This window comes from Nycticebus coucang, chromosome 9 (assembly GCF_027406575.1).
Source record: "Nycticebus coucang isolate mNycCou1 chromosome 9, mNycCou1.pri, whole genome shotgun sequence".
NCBI classification, from domain to species: domain Eukaryota; kingdom Metazoa; phylum Chordata; class Mammalia; order Primates; family Lorisidae; genus Nycticebus; species Nycticebus coucang.
The window spans coordinates 130,307,139-130,324,065 of NC_069788.1; the positions used below are offsets into that span (position 1 = coordinate 130,307,139).

The 16,927-nt window shown below is 36.3% G+C and overlaps 1 protein-coding gene across 3 annotated transcripts in view; it reads left to right on the forward strand.

Moving 5' to 3' along the window:
• Positions 1-16,927, forward strand: part of MNAT1 (MNAT1 component of CDK activating kinase) — a 290,256-nt gene that overhangs the window by 98,133 nt on the left and 175,196 nt on the right. The window lies entirely within an intron of this gene.

Genomic DNA, 16,927 nt, shown 5'->3' on the forward strand with positions numbered 1-16,927 from the left:
ACCTTGAGATACCATCTAACTCCAATAAGATTAGCCCAAACTACAAAGTCCCAAGACCAGAGATGTTGGCATGGATGTGGAGAAAAGGGAACACTTATACACTGCTGGTGGAAATGCAAATTAATACATTCCTTTTGGAAAGATGTTTGGAGAACACTTAGAGATCTAAAAATAGATCTGCCATTCACTCCTATAATTCCTCTACTATGTATATACCTAGAAGACCAAAAATCACATTATAACAAAGATATTTGTACCAGAATGTTTATTGCAGCTCGATTCATAATTGCTAAGTTATGGAAAAAACCCAAGTGCCCATCGATCCATGAATGGATTAATAAATTGTGGTATATGTACACCATGGAATATTATGCAGCCTTAAAGAAAGATGGAGACTTTACCTCTTTCATGTTTACGGGGATGGAGCTGAAACATATTCTTTTTAGTAAAGTATCTCAAGAATGGAAGAAAAAGTATCCTATGTACTCAGCCCTACTATGAAACTAATGTATGGCTTTCATATGAAAGCTATAACCCATTTATAACCTAAGAATAGGGGAAAGAGGGAGAGGGAGGGATGGGGGGGGAGGCTGGGAGGAGGAAGGGTGATTGGTGGGATTACACCTGCGGTGCATCTTACAAGGGTACATGTGAAACTTAGTAAATGTAGAATATAGATATCTTTACACAATAACTAAGAAAATGCCGGGATGGCTATGTTAACCAGTGTGATGAAAATACGTCAAATGGTCTATAAAACCAGTGTATGGTGCCCCATGATCACATTAATGTACACAGCTATGATTTAATAATAAAAAAAATTAAAAACAAACACCTCATATAGCCAACACTATTCTTAGCAATAAAAATAAAGCTGGAAACATCACCCTACTAGACTTTAGGTTATATTACAAATCAAGAGTAATCAAAACAATATGGTACCGGCACAAAAATAGAGACATAGACATACGAAACAGAATAGAAAACCAGGAGATGAACCCAGTCTCTTAGAGCCATCTGATCTTTGATAAACCAAATAAAAGCATACAGTGGGGGAAAAGAATCCCTATTCAACAAATCATATTTTTTGGAGAAGTGGATAACCACATGGAAAAGACTGAAGCTAAACCTACAGCTTTCACCCCTTACAACAATTGACTGAAGATGGATAAAAGACTTAAATCTAAGACATGAAATGATAACAATGGGGAATGATTTTATGACAAAAGATTTCAGTGGCCATTTCAACATAAATTAACAAATGGGACTTAATTAAGCTGAAAAACTTCTGCACAGCTAAGGACACAACAAGTAAAGCAAGAAACACAGTCTTCAGTATTGTCTTCTCACTGAGAACAAGCGTGCAGTTCTTTGGTCTTTTACACTTACTCTGCTCTTGCCTGGTGAACATGTTTGTAAAAGCTTACTTCACAGTCATATTCAGAGAGAGAGAGCTACTTGTGTTATAAAAACAAATATTGGCTGGTGAAGATAACACATTCGTAACAGATTGCATACACAGTTAGGGATAAAATGCGTATCAAAGCTACGGGAATGAAGTTTTAATGTAAGTTTGAAAAGCACACTTGGAGCCAGCTCTGAGAAACTGTTACATTTGTAAGACAAGATAGGCATTTCACTCCAAACAGGATACTGTTGATGAAAAGCTGGTGCACTGGCAAACCTACCTTCTCAGTGAGAAGAAGCACACAGTTTCAGTGGCCTTTGATACTTATGATTCCCTTGGCCAGCTGCACACATGTGTAAAAGCTCACTTCACATGCATCTTCAGAGAGAGAGTTACTTGTGCTTTAAAAACAAGTACAGGCTGGTAAAGACAGTACACAGGCATCTGAGTACATTCACTATTAGGAGCAAAATACAGATCAAACCTCTGGGAATGAAGCTTTTATTGTATGTTTGAAAAGCACAATCTTGGCTAGCTCTCAGAAGCCTTATTTAAGTGAAGAAGCAACTTCATTTTACTCCAAGCGGGATATTGCTTGTGACTTGCTAGAGCTCGGCCAATCACATTTTCTCACTGAGAACAAGCACGTAGTTGAATGGCCTTTGACATGTGTGTTCTGCTTGGCTAGTGGCATGTATGTGTAAAAGGTCACCTCATAGGCATCTTGAGAGAGAGAGAGATGCTTGTATTTAATTTTAATTTTTTTATTGTGTGGGATTCATTGAGGGTACAAAGAATTAGGTTACACTGATTGCGTTTGTTAGATAAAGTCCCTCTTATTATTATGCCCCGCCCTAAAGAGGTTTGCCATGCACGGTGATCCCCCATTCTCCTCCCCTCTCCCTGCTGCCTCATCCTGCTACCTCACCCCTTGTATTAGCTCATCTGCTGCCTTCATATTAGAATTGAGTTCATTGAGTTCTTGCTTCTCCATTCTTGTGATGCTTTACTAGGAAGAATGTGTTCCACCTCCATCCATGTTAATTCAAAGGATGTAAAGTCTCTGTCTTTTTTAATGGCTGCTAATAGTATTTCATGGTATATATGTATCACAGCTTGTTAATCCATTCCTGGGTTGTTTCCATATTTTGATGATTTTAAATTGAGCTGCAATATACAATCTACTGCAAATGTCTTTATGACAGAAATATATTTTTTTTCTTTTGGGTAGATGCCTAGTAATGGGATTGTGATAACATCACAGGGAGGTCTAATTTGAGTTCTTTGAGGATTGTCCATACTTCTTTCCAAATAGGCCGTACTAGTTTGCACTGGTACCAATAGTATAAAAGTGTTCCTCACTCTCCATATTTGTGCCACCATCTATAACTTTGGGATTTTGTTACGTGGGCTTTTCTTTCTCTCTCTCTCTCTTTTTTTTTGAGACAATCTCATTATGTTGCCTTCAGTAGAGTTCTGTGACATCACAGCTCACAGCAACCTCAAACTGTTGGGCTTAAGCGATTCTCTTGCCTCAGCCTCCCGGGTAGCTGGGACTACAGGCACCCACCACAACACCTGGCTATTTTTTTTGTTGTTGCAGTTGTCATTGTTCTTTTAGCTGGCCCCAGCCGGATTTGAGTCCGCCAGCCTCAGTATATATGGCCCACGTGCTACCCACTGAGCTATGGGCGCCGCCCTTTTTGGGCTTTTCTCACTGTGTAGGGTTAGGTGATATCACAGAGCGATTTTGATTTGCACTTATTTGATGATTAGGGGCAATGAGCATTTTTTCACATGTTTGTTAGCCATTTCTCTGTTTTCCTCAGAGAAAGTTGTGTTCATATGTCTTGCCCAGTGATAGATGGGATTGTTTGCTCTTATTTTGTTGATTAATTTAGGCTCTTTGTCACATTGGTAACTTACAAATATCTTTTCCCATTCTGAACCTTGTCTATTTGCTTTATTGTTGTATCCTTAGCTGTACAGAAGCTATTCAGTTTAATTAAGTCCCATTTGTTATTTTTGTTGTTGTGATTGCCATGGAACTCTTCATCATAAAATGTTTCCCCAGGCTGAAATCCCCTAGAGCTTTCCCCCCACGTTTTCTTCTAGAATTTTTATTGATTTATGTCTTAGATTTAAATCTTTTATCTATCTTGAGCCAATTTTTGTAACTGCTGAAAAGTGTGGGTCCAGTTTTGGACTTTTACACATAGTCATCCAGTTCTTCCAGCATCATTTATTGATTCATAGGGAGATGGTATGGTCCAGGTATGGGACAATTTCCTTCTTGTTGTCAAATTTCTGGGCATAGAGTTTCTTGTAGTATTCAGAGATAATTTCTTGTATCTCTGTGGTATCTGTAGTTATTTCCCCCTTTTCATTTCTGATTGAGGTTATTAGGGATTTTACTTTTCTGTTTCTGGTTAATCTGTCCAGAGGTTTATTAATTTTATTTATTATTTCGAATAACCAGCGTTTTGTTTCATTAATTTTATTAGTGATTTCTTTTGTTTTCAATTTCATTAATTTCTGATTTAATGTTGGTTATTTCTTTTCTTGTGCTAGGTTTGAGATTAGATTGTTTTTCCTTTTCCTTTTCCTTAAGATGCTTGATTAGTTTTTTGACATGCTCTCTTTCTGTTTTTTGTATGTAGGCGTCCAGTGGTATAAATTCCCTTCTTTGGACTGCTTTGCATTATCCTATAGGTTTTGGTAACGTGTAGCTTCATTGTTGTTATGTTTGAGGAATTTAACCATTTCCTCCTTTATCATAAAGTTGTTTAATTTCCATTCCTTTTTGTGGGCATGAAAGTTTTTGTTGAAGTTAAGTTCCACCTTTATTGCATTTTGCTCTAAGAAGATACACAGTATAAGTTCAATTTTTTTCATTTTGTTGAGGTTTGATTTATGTCCTAGGATATGATCTGTTTTGGAGTATGTTCTATGGGCTGCCGAGAAGAGTGTACATTCTTTAGCTTTTGAATGCTGTGTTCTGTGTATGTCTATTAAGCTCATTTATTCTAGGGTTGCATTTAAGTCCCTTGTATCTTTGTTTAGTGTCTGTTTAGAGGATCTGTACACTTCTGTCAGAGGGGTGTTAAAGTCCTCAGCTATTATGGTGTTACAGGATATCACATTGCACAGACCAATTAAGATGTGTTTCTTAAATCTGGAAGCATTTACACTGGGTACGTAAATATTAAGAATTGAAATGTCGTCCTGTTGTATTGTTCCCTTGACCACATGGGTCACTTTTGTAATGGTGAGTAATGGACATAAACACGCCTGTCACCCAGACAATGTTCGGTGTACCCATCAGGTAGGTTTTTGCCTAACCTCTCTTTCTTCCTCCCCCATCTGCTATCCATTAAGTTGCACTTCCCTCTAAGAACATATGTACTCCTCAGTTTCAGTACTATTCAGTTGTTTTTAATTCTGTAGCAAAGTGATTTAACGAGAAAAAAATATTCTTTCTTTATATTGCCTTTATGTTCTTTAGAATGTCTAACTCTGGGTGACAATTAAAGACTTCTTTTACTTTAATTTTCTGTCATATGTATGACCTTTTATAACTAAGAATTTGCTGGTCATATGAGATTATAGGGAAATAGGCCCTTAAAATGATAAAATGCCAAGCTTTGATGTGTAAATATGTTAACATTTTTCTTTTTCTTTCATTTTTCTCCCCAACTGCCAATTGAGCTACTTTTTTTAATTTTAAAATTTCCTACCTTGTTTGTCCTATTAGGCCTGACCATTAAGTTAATGCATTTGCCACTGTGTGCTTATTTGACAGCAGTATACAAACAACTTGGTAAGATCTCATGAACTTGGTATATCAATCGTGCTGTTGTTTGTCTTCCTGAGTGGCGTTCAGTATTGTTGTTTTTGTGTGCCATTGTGAGAATGTCGGACCTTAAATTAGAGCAATGAATGAACATTCATAAATTTTTTGTAGAAGTTGGCAAGAGTCAAAGTGAAATCAGGGACATTTTAGTCCAAGTTTATAGTGATAATGAAGAAAACTGCTGTGTACAAATAGCTTACATGTTTTTCTGAGGGGAGTGAAAATGTCACTGATGAAGATAGGTCAGGGCAGCCAGTAATAAGTAGAACTGAAACATTGCAAAAATGTGTCGAATTGTGTGTCAGAATCATTGGTGGTTGGTGAGAAGCATCGAAGACCAAGCAAATATTGATAGAGAAACAGGAAAATCTTAACTGAAAATCTTGGCCAACAACTCGTGGCTCTTGCCTACTGACAGTGCAACACACTGTTAGTGGAGTTTTTAGCCAGTAAATAAATAGCTCACCTGATCGTGTCCCCAATGACTTTTTCTTTATCCAAAGATAAAGGGACTGTTGAAAGGACGTATTTTGATGATGGTCAGGATGTTAGGCCATTCCAGAAAAAGCGTTCCAAAATTGTTTTGAAGGGTGGTGTTGATGCATAGCTTCCCAAGGGGAGCACTTCAAAGGTGACCATAGTGATATTCAACAGTGAGGTATGTAGCACATTTTCTAGAATGAGTTTGCAAAGTTAGTTGTCAGGCCTTGTATATATGCTAGCTATTAAATCACAGCCATCTTTTGATGATAGAGACCACATATTGTAACTTACATTTGATCATGGCTATATAGGCACTCAAATAATATAAACTATCACTATCAATTTCAAATTAACAAATATAAGCTGTATTAACACATCCTTAAATAATGTAAAGAAAAACTCTACTTGTTAAGTAATTACCACAGCTTTTGAATTAAGACGCAATATACCATAGAGGAAAAAAATGGGCATGGAAAAACTGGGACACAGTGATATTAAATCACATGTTTACCCTTTCCAAATGTGTGTCCAGGGGTAAGATATTACTTTTACTCTTCTTAGTTTGTTTTCTCATTTGTGAAGTTAAGCATTTTTAACTTCATATGATTATTCAGAGAATTGAAATATGTACATAAAATGTTAATCCAGGTGTTTAATAGATATTTGGTAAGCAATAGGGATTAGTAACTGTAATGTTATCAGTATTGTGATTATTTTGATAATTAAATATCCAAGCAAGTTTTTTTTTTTTTTTTCACTTTATCTTTTTTTTTTTTTTTATTGTTAGGGATTCATTGAGGGTACAATAAGCCAGTTACACTGGTTGCAATTGTTAGGTAAAGTCCCTCTTGCAATCATGTCTTGCCCCCATGAAGTGTGACACACACTAAGGCCCCACCCACCTCCCTCCGTCCCTCTTTCTGCTTCCCCCCCATAACCTTAATTGTCATTAATTGTCCTCATATCAAGATTGAGTACATAGGATTCATGCTTCTCCATTCTTGTGATGCTTTACTAAGAATAATGTCTTCCACTTCCATCCAGGTTAATACGAAGGATGTAAAGTCTCCATTTTTTTTAATGGCTGAATAGTATTCCATGGTATACATATACCACAGCGTGTTAATCCATTCCTGGGTTGGTGGGCATTTAGGCTGTTTCCACATTTTGGCGATTGTAAATTGAGCTGCAATAAACAGTCTAGTACAAGTGTCCTTATGATAAAAGGATTTTTTTCCTTCTGGGTAGATGCCCAGTAATGGGATTGCAGGATCAAATGGGAGGTCTAGCTTGAGTGCTTTGAGGATTCTCCATACTTCCTTCCAGAAAGGTTGTACTAGTTTGCAGTCCCACCAGCAGTGTAAAAGTGTTCCCTTCTCTCCACATCCACGCCAGCATCTGCAGTTTTGAGATTTTGTGATGTGGGCCATTCTCACTGGGGTTAGATGATATCTCAGAGTTGTTTTGATTTGCATTTCTCTAATATATAGAGATGATGACCATTTTTTCATGTGTTTGTTAGCCATTCGTCTGTCATCTTTAGAGAAAGTTCTATTCATGTCTCTTGTCCATTGATATATGGGATTGTTGGCCTTTTTCATGTGGATTAATTTGAGTTCTCTATAGATCCTAGTTATCAAGCTTTTGTCTGATTGAAAATATGCAAATATCGTTTCCCATTGTGTAGATTGTCTCTTTGCTTTGGTTATTGTCTCCTTAGCTGTACAGAAGCTTTTCAGTTTAATTAAGTCCCATTGTTTATTTTTGTTGTTGTTGCAATTGCCATGGCAGTCTTCTTCATGAAGTCTTCCCCCAGGCCAATATCTTCCAGTGTTTTTCCTATGCTTTCTTTGAGGATTTTTGTTTCATGCCTTAAATTTAAGTCCTTTATCCATCTTGAATCAATTTTTGTGAGTGGGGAAAGGTGTGGGTCCAGTTTCAATCTTTTACATGTAGACATCCAGTTCTCCCAACACCATTTATTGAATAGGGAGTCTTTCCCCCAAGGTAAGTTCTTGTTTGGTTTATCAAAGATTAGGTGGTTGTAAGATGTTAGTTTCATTTCTTGGTTTTCAATTCGATTCCGAGAATTTCAGACCAGTCTCACTCATGAATATAGATGGAAAAATTCTCAACAAAATCCTAGCCGATAGATTACAGCTTATCATCAAAAAAGTCATTCATCATGATCAAGTAGGCTTCATCCCAGGGATGCAAGGCTGGTTTAACATATGCAAGTCCATAAACGTTATCCACCATATTAACAGAGGCAAAAATAAAGATCACATGATCCTCTCAATAGACGCAGAAAAAGCATTTGATAAAACCCAGCATCCTTTTCTAATTAGAACACTGAAGAGTATAGGCATAGGTGGCACATTTCTAAAACCGATTGAAGCTATCTGTGACAAACCCACAGCCAATATTTTACTGAATGGAGTAAAACTGAAAGCTTTTCCTCTTAGAACTGGAACCAGACAAGGTTGTCCTCTGTCACCTTTACTATTCAACATAGTGCTGGAAGTTCTAGCCAATACAATTAGGCAAGACAAGGAAATAAAGGGAATCCAAATGGGAGCAGAGGAGGTCAAACTCTCCCTCTTTGCTGACGACATGATCTTATACTTAGAGAACCCCAAAGACTCAAGCACAAGACTCCTAGAAGTCATCAAAAAATACAGTAATGTTTCAGGATATAAAATCAATGTCCACAAGTCAGTAGCCTTTGTATACACCAATAACAGTCAAGATGAGAAGCTAATTAAGGACACAACTCCCTTCACCATAGTTTCAAAGAAAGTGAAATACCTAGGAATATACCTAACGAAGGAGGTGAAGGACCTCTATAAAGAAAACTATGAAATCCTCAGAAAGGAAATAGCAGAGGATATTAACAAATGGAAGAACATACCATGCTCATGGATGGGAAGAATCAACATTGTTAAAATGTCTATACTTCCCAAAGCCATCTACCTATTCAATGCCATTCCTATCAAAGTACCTACATCGTACTTTCAAGATTTGGAAAAAATGATTCTGCGTTTTGTATGGAACCGGAAAAAACCCCGTATAGCTAAGGCAGTTCTTAGTAATTAAAATAAAGCTCGGGGCATCAGCATACCAGATTTTAGTTTTTCACTTTTATCTTATCCAAGCAAGTTTTTTTTAATAATTTCTTTATATTGGGTAATTAGGTAATATATGTATTTTTAGGATTCTTGAACCTGAGGGGATTTTTGGATAAATTTGGTATTTAGATTGTTTTACAAATCTTTGATTATTTAATTCATAGGAAGCAAAGGTAATTCCTTGCGTTATGTCGGGTTTCAGCAAACACACAGAGTTGTGTTTTTACCATGACAATCATAATTCAGAGCAGTTCCATCACTCTCAAAATTCTCTTCATGCTGCTGTTTCATGGTCAACTCTGTACCTCTAGCCAGTGGTGACTAGTGATCTCCTCTCTATTTCTATTGTTTTCTCTTTTCCAGAATGTCGGATAAGTAGAACCATACATTGTGTCTGTAGCCTTTTATATCTGGCTTTGTTAGCTTAACAAAATGCATTTGAGATTTGTCCATGTTGTTGCATGTATCAGTAGTTTGTTCCTTTTTGCTGGATAATATACTATTATATAAATATACTGGTTTCTTTATCCATTTATTGGTTGAAGGACATTTGGGTGGTTTTCAGTTTTTTATGATTGTGAATGTAATTGCTATAAATATTTGCATGCAGTTGTGTACATGTGTTTATGCTATATAAATTTCATTTCTCTTGAGTGATTACTGAGATTGGGATTGCTGAATTACATAGTAAGGATGTGTTTAACTTTGTAAGAAACGCTTTTCAATAGCGGCTATAACAGTTTGCATTCCCACTGAGATCATATGACTGTTCCCTGTTCTCTGTATCCTTGCCAGTACTCGGTATTGAAAGTTTAAAAAAAATTTTAAGCCATTCTGAACAGGTGTGTAGTGGTATCTCATATGGTTTTAATTTGCATTTCCCTGGTGATTAATTATGTCAGCCTCTTAACATGTACTTACTTTGCACCAGTATTTCTTTTCACCATTGCATTTAACTTAATATAGTCATACATCAATCAATGACCAGATATGTTCTGAGAAATGTATTGTTTGGCAATTCTATTGTGCAAACACGATAGAGTATATTTACACAGACCGGTATGGTATAGTCTATAACACACCTAGGCTGTATAGTATAGCCACTAGCTCCTGGGCTACAAGCTTGTAGATTATGCATTTGTAACACAATGTAAGTATTTCTGTGTTTAGATAGAAAAGGTAGAATAAAAATACGGTATTATAATCTGTGGGACCACTGTCATTGACCAAGATTTTGTTAGGTGGTACATGGCTATATATTAGATATCTTCTCAGATAGTGTTGTGATCTTATTAATTTTCTTCATCCCTCTCTTTCATCATCTTTTGTGAAATGTCAAAAATACACAGAACCAAACCATTTAGCACAGTGAATAATTACAATGTAAACATCACTCAGGTTAAAAAAATTTTGTTAGCACTCTGAAAGCCCTCTTCATGCCCCTCCACACTTGGTTAAAGCTCCATTTCTTTTCCCAAAAGTAGACACTTTCTTGCTCTTACAAATAGCTCTAACATCTAAGTATACATACTTTAACTTGGTTATTGTTTTACTTGTCAGTGTCAGATTTGTGAGATTCATCCGTGTTGTATAAAGCTGTAGTTCTATCATTTTTATTGCTGAATAATGTTCTTTTGGAGGAATGTGCTATTTATCCATTCTACTTTTCATTACATTTGAGTTTTTGGTATTATGAATAATGCTACAATGAACATTTTAATGTGTTCCTTGGTGCTGTGTACACTCATTTTGGTTGCGTACTTACTTAAGAATAGAGTTATTGGGTTGTAAAGAATATGCTGTTCACCTTAGGGGATAATGCCAGATTGTTTTGCACAGAGGCTTTTATTAATAGTACTTCTGCCAGCAGTATACCAGAGTTCTTAATACTCTACATTTTTACCAACACTTGGTGATTTTTCTAGCGTAGCCATTCTAGTGGGCATTTAATGGTGCATGTGATTTTAATCTACATTGTCTTTTATTGATCACTGATGTGGTTGGGCATTGGCTATCATATTTTGTGAAATGCCTATTTTAGAACCTTGATCATATATATGAGTTCTTTATATCATCTGGATCTAAGCCTTTTAGTAGTCATATATGTTGAAAATAACTTTTGTCACTTTTGGCTTGTTTTTTCCATCCTCTCAAGGGGTCTTTATTGTTTTGCTTTTCTGTTATCTACATGGAATTGATTTGGGGTGGTGGTGGTGGTATTTTATGTGAGATAGATGACCTGTTATTGCATATTGAGATTCATATAACTTAAGGATGTGATGGGATACTTATTAAAATAATACTTGGCACTTGGTTCAGAGCAAGGTAAAAATTTAGAATGACATATTTATGTGAATTCTTTATCATTAGTGTCTACTATTTACTAAATGTGGAGACTAACACAAAATATAGATAAAAATCTAGGTGTTTATAAAATATTTTATACTCTTTAGAAAAATCAATCCTAAAATGAAGGATATAGGTCACATTCATTGTGTGCCTATATCACAAGGGTTGATTTTGTTGGACAGATTGTTTCTAAATGCCAGTTATAAACCAAGCACAGCTTAGATGCTGGATACCTAAAGATACACACACTGCTTAGGATTTTGTGACCTATGATAATTCTTAATAATAATAACTGTTTACTTGTTTTTATATTTCCATGAAATATAATAGGTAGTATTGCTAGTTTTGCAGATGTGGGAACTGAGTCTCAGAGAAATTAGATCACATTTAAAAGATGAAATTGAAAACTCATTCTTTTTATTATGCTTCATTATTTAATTAATACAAATATTAAGAAACAAACATACATTCTGATTCAGGCGTTCTCTGATTTAAGATGATAAGATTTGAGCTGTTAGCCAGGCATGGTGGTGCACTCCTGTAATCCTAGCACTTTGGGAGGCCGAGGTGGGCAGATTGCTTGAGGTCAGGAATTTGAGACCAGTCTGAGTAAGAGTGAGACCCTGCCTGTCTCTACTAAAAATAGAAAAAATTAGCCAGGCATTGTGGTGGTCACCTGTAGTTCAAGCTATGTGGGAGGTCGAGGCAGGAGGATCTGCTTGAACCCAGGAATTTGAGGTTACTGTAGCTAGGCTGACAGATGCCACAGCACTTTAGCCTGGGCAACAGAGTAATAATACCCTGTCTCAACAAGATTTGAGTTGTTGCTTTACGTTGCAGTTTTATGGACCAGGTAACCTAAGGGCCTGGGAGTCAGCACAGTGACTTTGTTTCCTTGATTTTTTCTGCCTCAATAAAGTCAGACACAACAGATGAAGTTAGTTATACTCAACTTGGAGAAGGTCAAAAAAGCTGTGTAAATATCATTAAGGTTTTTGGAAATAAATCCTTTGAGATGTGACTGAAAAGATTGAACTTATTTGTTAATAAACCTATTAACAGAGAAAGATGAAGAGTTAAAAAACCACAAAATAATGAATAGGAAATGAAGATTTAATCATTATATATTCACATACATAGTAGAGGTGAGGCACTCACTAAACATATTTTGGTTAGAAATACTCATATTGGAGTGGCGCCTGTGGCTCAGTGAGTAGGACGCCAGCACCATATACCGAGGGTGGCGGGTTCAAACCCAGCCCCAGCTGAACTGCAACCAAAAAATAGCCAGGCGTTGTGGCGGGCACCTGTAGTCCCAGCTGCTCGGGAGGCTGAGGCAGGAGAATCGTGAAAGCCCAAGAGCCCGAGGTTGCTGTGAGTCCTGTGACATCATGGGCACTCTACCGAGGGCAGTAAAGTGAGACTGTCTCTACAAAAAAAAAGAAAAGAAATACTCACATTGGCTCTGAGCCTGTGACTCAAGCGGCTAAGGCGCCAGCCACATACACCTGAGCTGGCGGGTTCGAATCCAGCTTGGGCCTGCCAAACAACAATGACCAAAAAATAGCTGAGTATTGTGGTGGGCGCCTGTAGTCCCAGCTACTTGGGAGGCAGAGGCAGGAGAATCGCTTGAGCCCAGGAGTTGGAGGTTGCTGGGAGCTGTGATGCCACGGCACTTTACCCAGGGCGACAGCTTGAGGCTCTGTCTCAAAAAAAAAAAAAAATGCTCACATTGGTTGTGCCACATGCATTGTTTGAAGTGTATCTGCTAGGAATTAAACTCTAAGTGTAGCTGGTAGACATGGCTCATATCTATAATCCCAGGGTTTTGGAAGACCAAACTGGGAGGTTTGCTTGAGGCCAGGAGTTTGAGACCAGCCTGGGCAAACCATCTCTGGAAAAAGCAAAGAAACAGACCTCACAGAGATGGGGAAATATTGGGATAGAGTCTTAGCCAGAACATATTTGTAATTTGTGACTTTAATATCTGAGAAAGTCCTACTTAATCTCTGTTTTATGCATGAATAAGAGAAACTTCATTTTATATATACCTATGTGAGCCTTGTGTGTGGTGATAGCTTTTGAATTCTTAAAGTCAGGGCTGAAACTTTGTTTCTTAATTAGGTGTTAGTTATTTTAAGCTAATTGGTTCAAATCCCAATAATATAATTATATAGCTGTTTCTTCATCCTTTTACTTTTTTTAAAACTTTATTCAAATTAATATGAGGGTACACTATTTAGGTTACATTGTTCTCACTTCCAGGGCTTCATCATTTTACAAATAATCCTAATTTTTTCTCAAGGTACAAATATGGTCAATGTTTTTGATTACATCATTCTTAGTTGAGTCAGTGAATAGACCTCAAAAAGGTTCCCCCCCCATTCATTACTAAATAATTTGTGTTAATCAATATCCATATAACAAAGACTCATGAGTAAGTAAATTCTAGTCTTTGGAAACAAGCAAAGGCACGCTGTTCATCTCATAGAATTAGTGCTGTAAGGCTGAGAATCTGGTGCGTCTTAGACATGATGGTATTCTAAACTTCACCCTACTTTGTTTATATGCAAGTTGGAAATAAACCTACTTACAAAGATAACTTAACAGTTGGCACAGAGAAAACCAAATTTAAAAAAAATTTTCCTTTTACATTATCTGTGGATGAGCCAGAAGGGAACAGAGTGCTTGTTTGCAATATAAATTGTCTTTTCTGGGCAAATAAATAATATTTAGCTATTTGCCTTAGGCATTGCTTATTCTTCTGAACTCACTGAAAGATTTAATTCTTTGTTAAAATGTCATAAAAATATAATACCAATTTGTATCTGAAATAAGAAAATAAAAATTATATTGAGCAAAGTTTGTGCTGAATAGCTTAGGTGCTTTGTTATTTTGCTTGAAAAACAAAAAAGAAAACCTAACCAGGTATTATTAATTTGATTTTTAATATACAATTTGCATTTAGGTAGCAAATCAAAGTCTTTTGAGATTTTCTCAAGCCCTGTGAGAATGCAAGTGTTATTAGTGTTATGTGTATGTATCTATAAATGTGTTTGAAATTAAGACATTAATAAACAGTTCTTATTATGCCATATAATTGACAGAGTATGAGGTATTAATTTCTGTTGGGATTTAAGTGTCTACAGCTGTTTTATGTTGGTTCAATAAAGTTGTAGTATATTCTAATTTTCCCATGGATATCCCTGAAGAGTTATTGGGACTTTCAGTCCTATCTGTCTAACCTGAGGAGTTGAACACCAATGGCTATGGATTTAATCAATCATGTCTGAAGTAATGAAGCCTCCTCCATAAAAACTATAAAGGCAGGGCAGGGTTTAGAGATGTTCCCAGTTAATGAGCACATGGAGGTATCTACACAGTGCCATAAAAGCTTTCTGCCCCTTAAATAGAAATTTGGTTAATTCAATCACATTTTAAGAGAAATTGAGGTTCTTAAAACTTGGTCAGTATTTAATATGACCTAAATTAAGCTTTTATAATATTATTAGCCATTTAGAGTAAAGTTATAAATTTTGAACATTATTTTTTAGAATTATTAAACTGGATCATCCTTATAAGAGTTTTAAATTGTGGCTAGTAATACTTCATATATACTAATTGTATGGCCTTGGGAAAATCTTTTAACCTCTTTAAACCTTAATTTACTCTAAGCAAAGAGATTTTATACCTAGGGTTGTTGAGTATTTTATGTAATAATTACATAATACTGTCCTCGCCCATTGTAAATATTACTGAGTATAAATAGGTACAGATATAAGTACAAACGGTAATAGACCAGTTGATTGTGATTTCAGATAGGGTTTGTGACTTACAGATACTAATTTTATACCATTTATTTTTTTTTTACTAGACATTATATCTATAGCCTTCTGTGTAATAGGGAAAAAACAACTATTATTCTCCTACTACCTACAGTCAACACAAAACACTTCTGGTCATTAAAATGTGTGGGTTTCCCCTCCGCATACTAGGTGGTTGCATAGCAGACGCTGACTAGGTGTTCTACACTTACCTTAATTTTTGACACTAGCTGGAGTTAGTGCAGAGTGAACCCACAGGTTAAAGGCTCAGTCACACAAGATTGCCCCAACTTCACATCAATCAGAAGCCTGTGCTTTTGATTAAAAGGCTATAAATTGGAGGTTCCCTCAGTCCTTTTCTCTGATTAACTTATTTGCTAAGAGTAGCTCACAGAACTCAGGGAAACACTTTGATTACTGGTTTATTATAAAGGATATCACAAAGGATATTAATGAATAGCCAGATAGAAAGATACATCGGGCAAGGTCTGTGGGAAGGGGCAGGAAGCTTTTATGGCACTGTGTAGCCACCTCCATGTGTTCGTTAACTGGGAGCATCTCCAAACCCTGCCCTGCCTTTAGTTTTTATGGAGGAGGCTTCATTACTTTAGACATGATTGATTAAATCCATAGCCATTGGTGTTCAACTCCTTAGAGAGGTTGAGCAGATAGAACTGAGTCCCAACCCTCTGTTCACATAGTTCCCCTGGCAACCAACCCTAGTCTGAGGCTATTGTGGAGCCCTAGTTTCTCATTAGTATGTAAAAAGACCATTGTTATTTTGGAAACTCCAAGGGTTTTAAGAATTGTGTACCAGGAAATGGGACAAAAATCAAGTTGATATTCCTTACTGTGAAATAACAGTATCATAACCTCCAATGTCTTTAGAACCCTTTATTATGGATTTCAATATTTCTTTCTAGGTAACATTTCAATTGTACTATGGATATATTACATAAAAGTGAAAAACTGAAATATTTAGTGTCAAATAGCTAATTATACCCTATGACCTTTACGTAGTGTTCTTTCTTATACTTTGCCATGATGAAGGAAAAGCTCTTATGGGTTGAACTATTGGTATCAGAATTTATAGCAGTGGTTGAATTTATTCTAAGAAGCTTGTCTGATGATCTGTCTGGATATGAATGTACGCAGATATATAATGAGAATTATTTTGTTACCTTGATTGTAATAGAGACATTATATAAATTATATCAGTTACTTTGATTGTAATAGGGGCAAGGTAAAATTAGTATTCTAGTAATAGTGGGATCCTTTGACTCTTAGTTCCATTCTAGATCTTACATGCGCTTGAAAATGTGGAAATACTATCCTGGAATTCAGAAATAATGTTTTTTTGCTTAATTTATTCAAGAAATATTTTTTGGCTGGGCTTAGTGTCTCATGCCTGTATAATCCTAGCACTCCGGAAGGCTGAGGTGGATGGATCTCCTGAGCTCGGGAGTTTGAGAACAGCTTGACCAAGAGCAAGACCTCATTTCTACTAAAAATAGAAAGAAATATCCAGGTGTCGTGGCAGGCACCTGTAGTCTCAACTACTCAGGAGGCTGAAGTAAGAGGATCGCTGGAGCCCAGGTGTTTAAGGTTGCTGTGAGCCATGATATCATGATACTCTACCTAGGGTGACAGAGTGAGATCTGTCTTTTTTTTTTTTTTAATACAAAGTATACTATACATTTTATCTGTATTGCTTATAGAATGAGGCAGATTTTTTCAGGCTTATAGATATCTTGATCAGCTACTAGTTTTTCAGTAGAGTTTTATCAAGTACCTGTCATATTTGAGATGTGATGTTAGCTATTTGTTTGAGGATATGGCAGTTTTACAAGTGAGAAAAAAGAAGGAAGATAGAAGATATCTT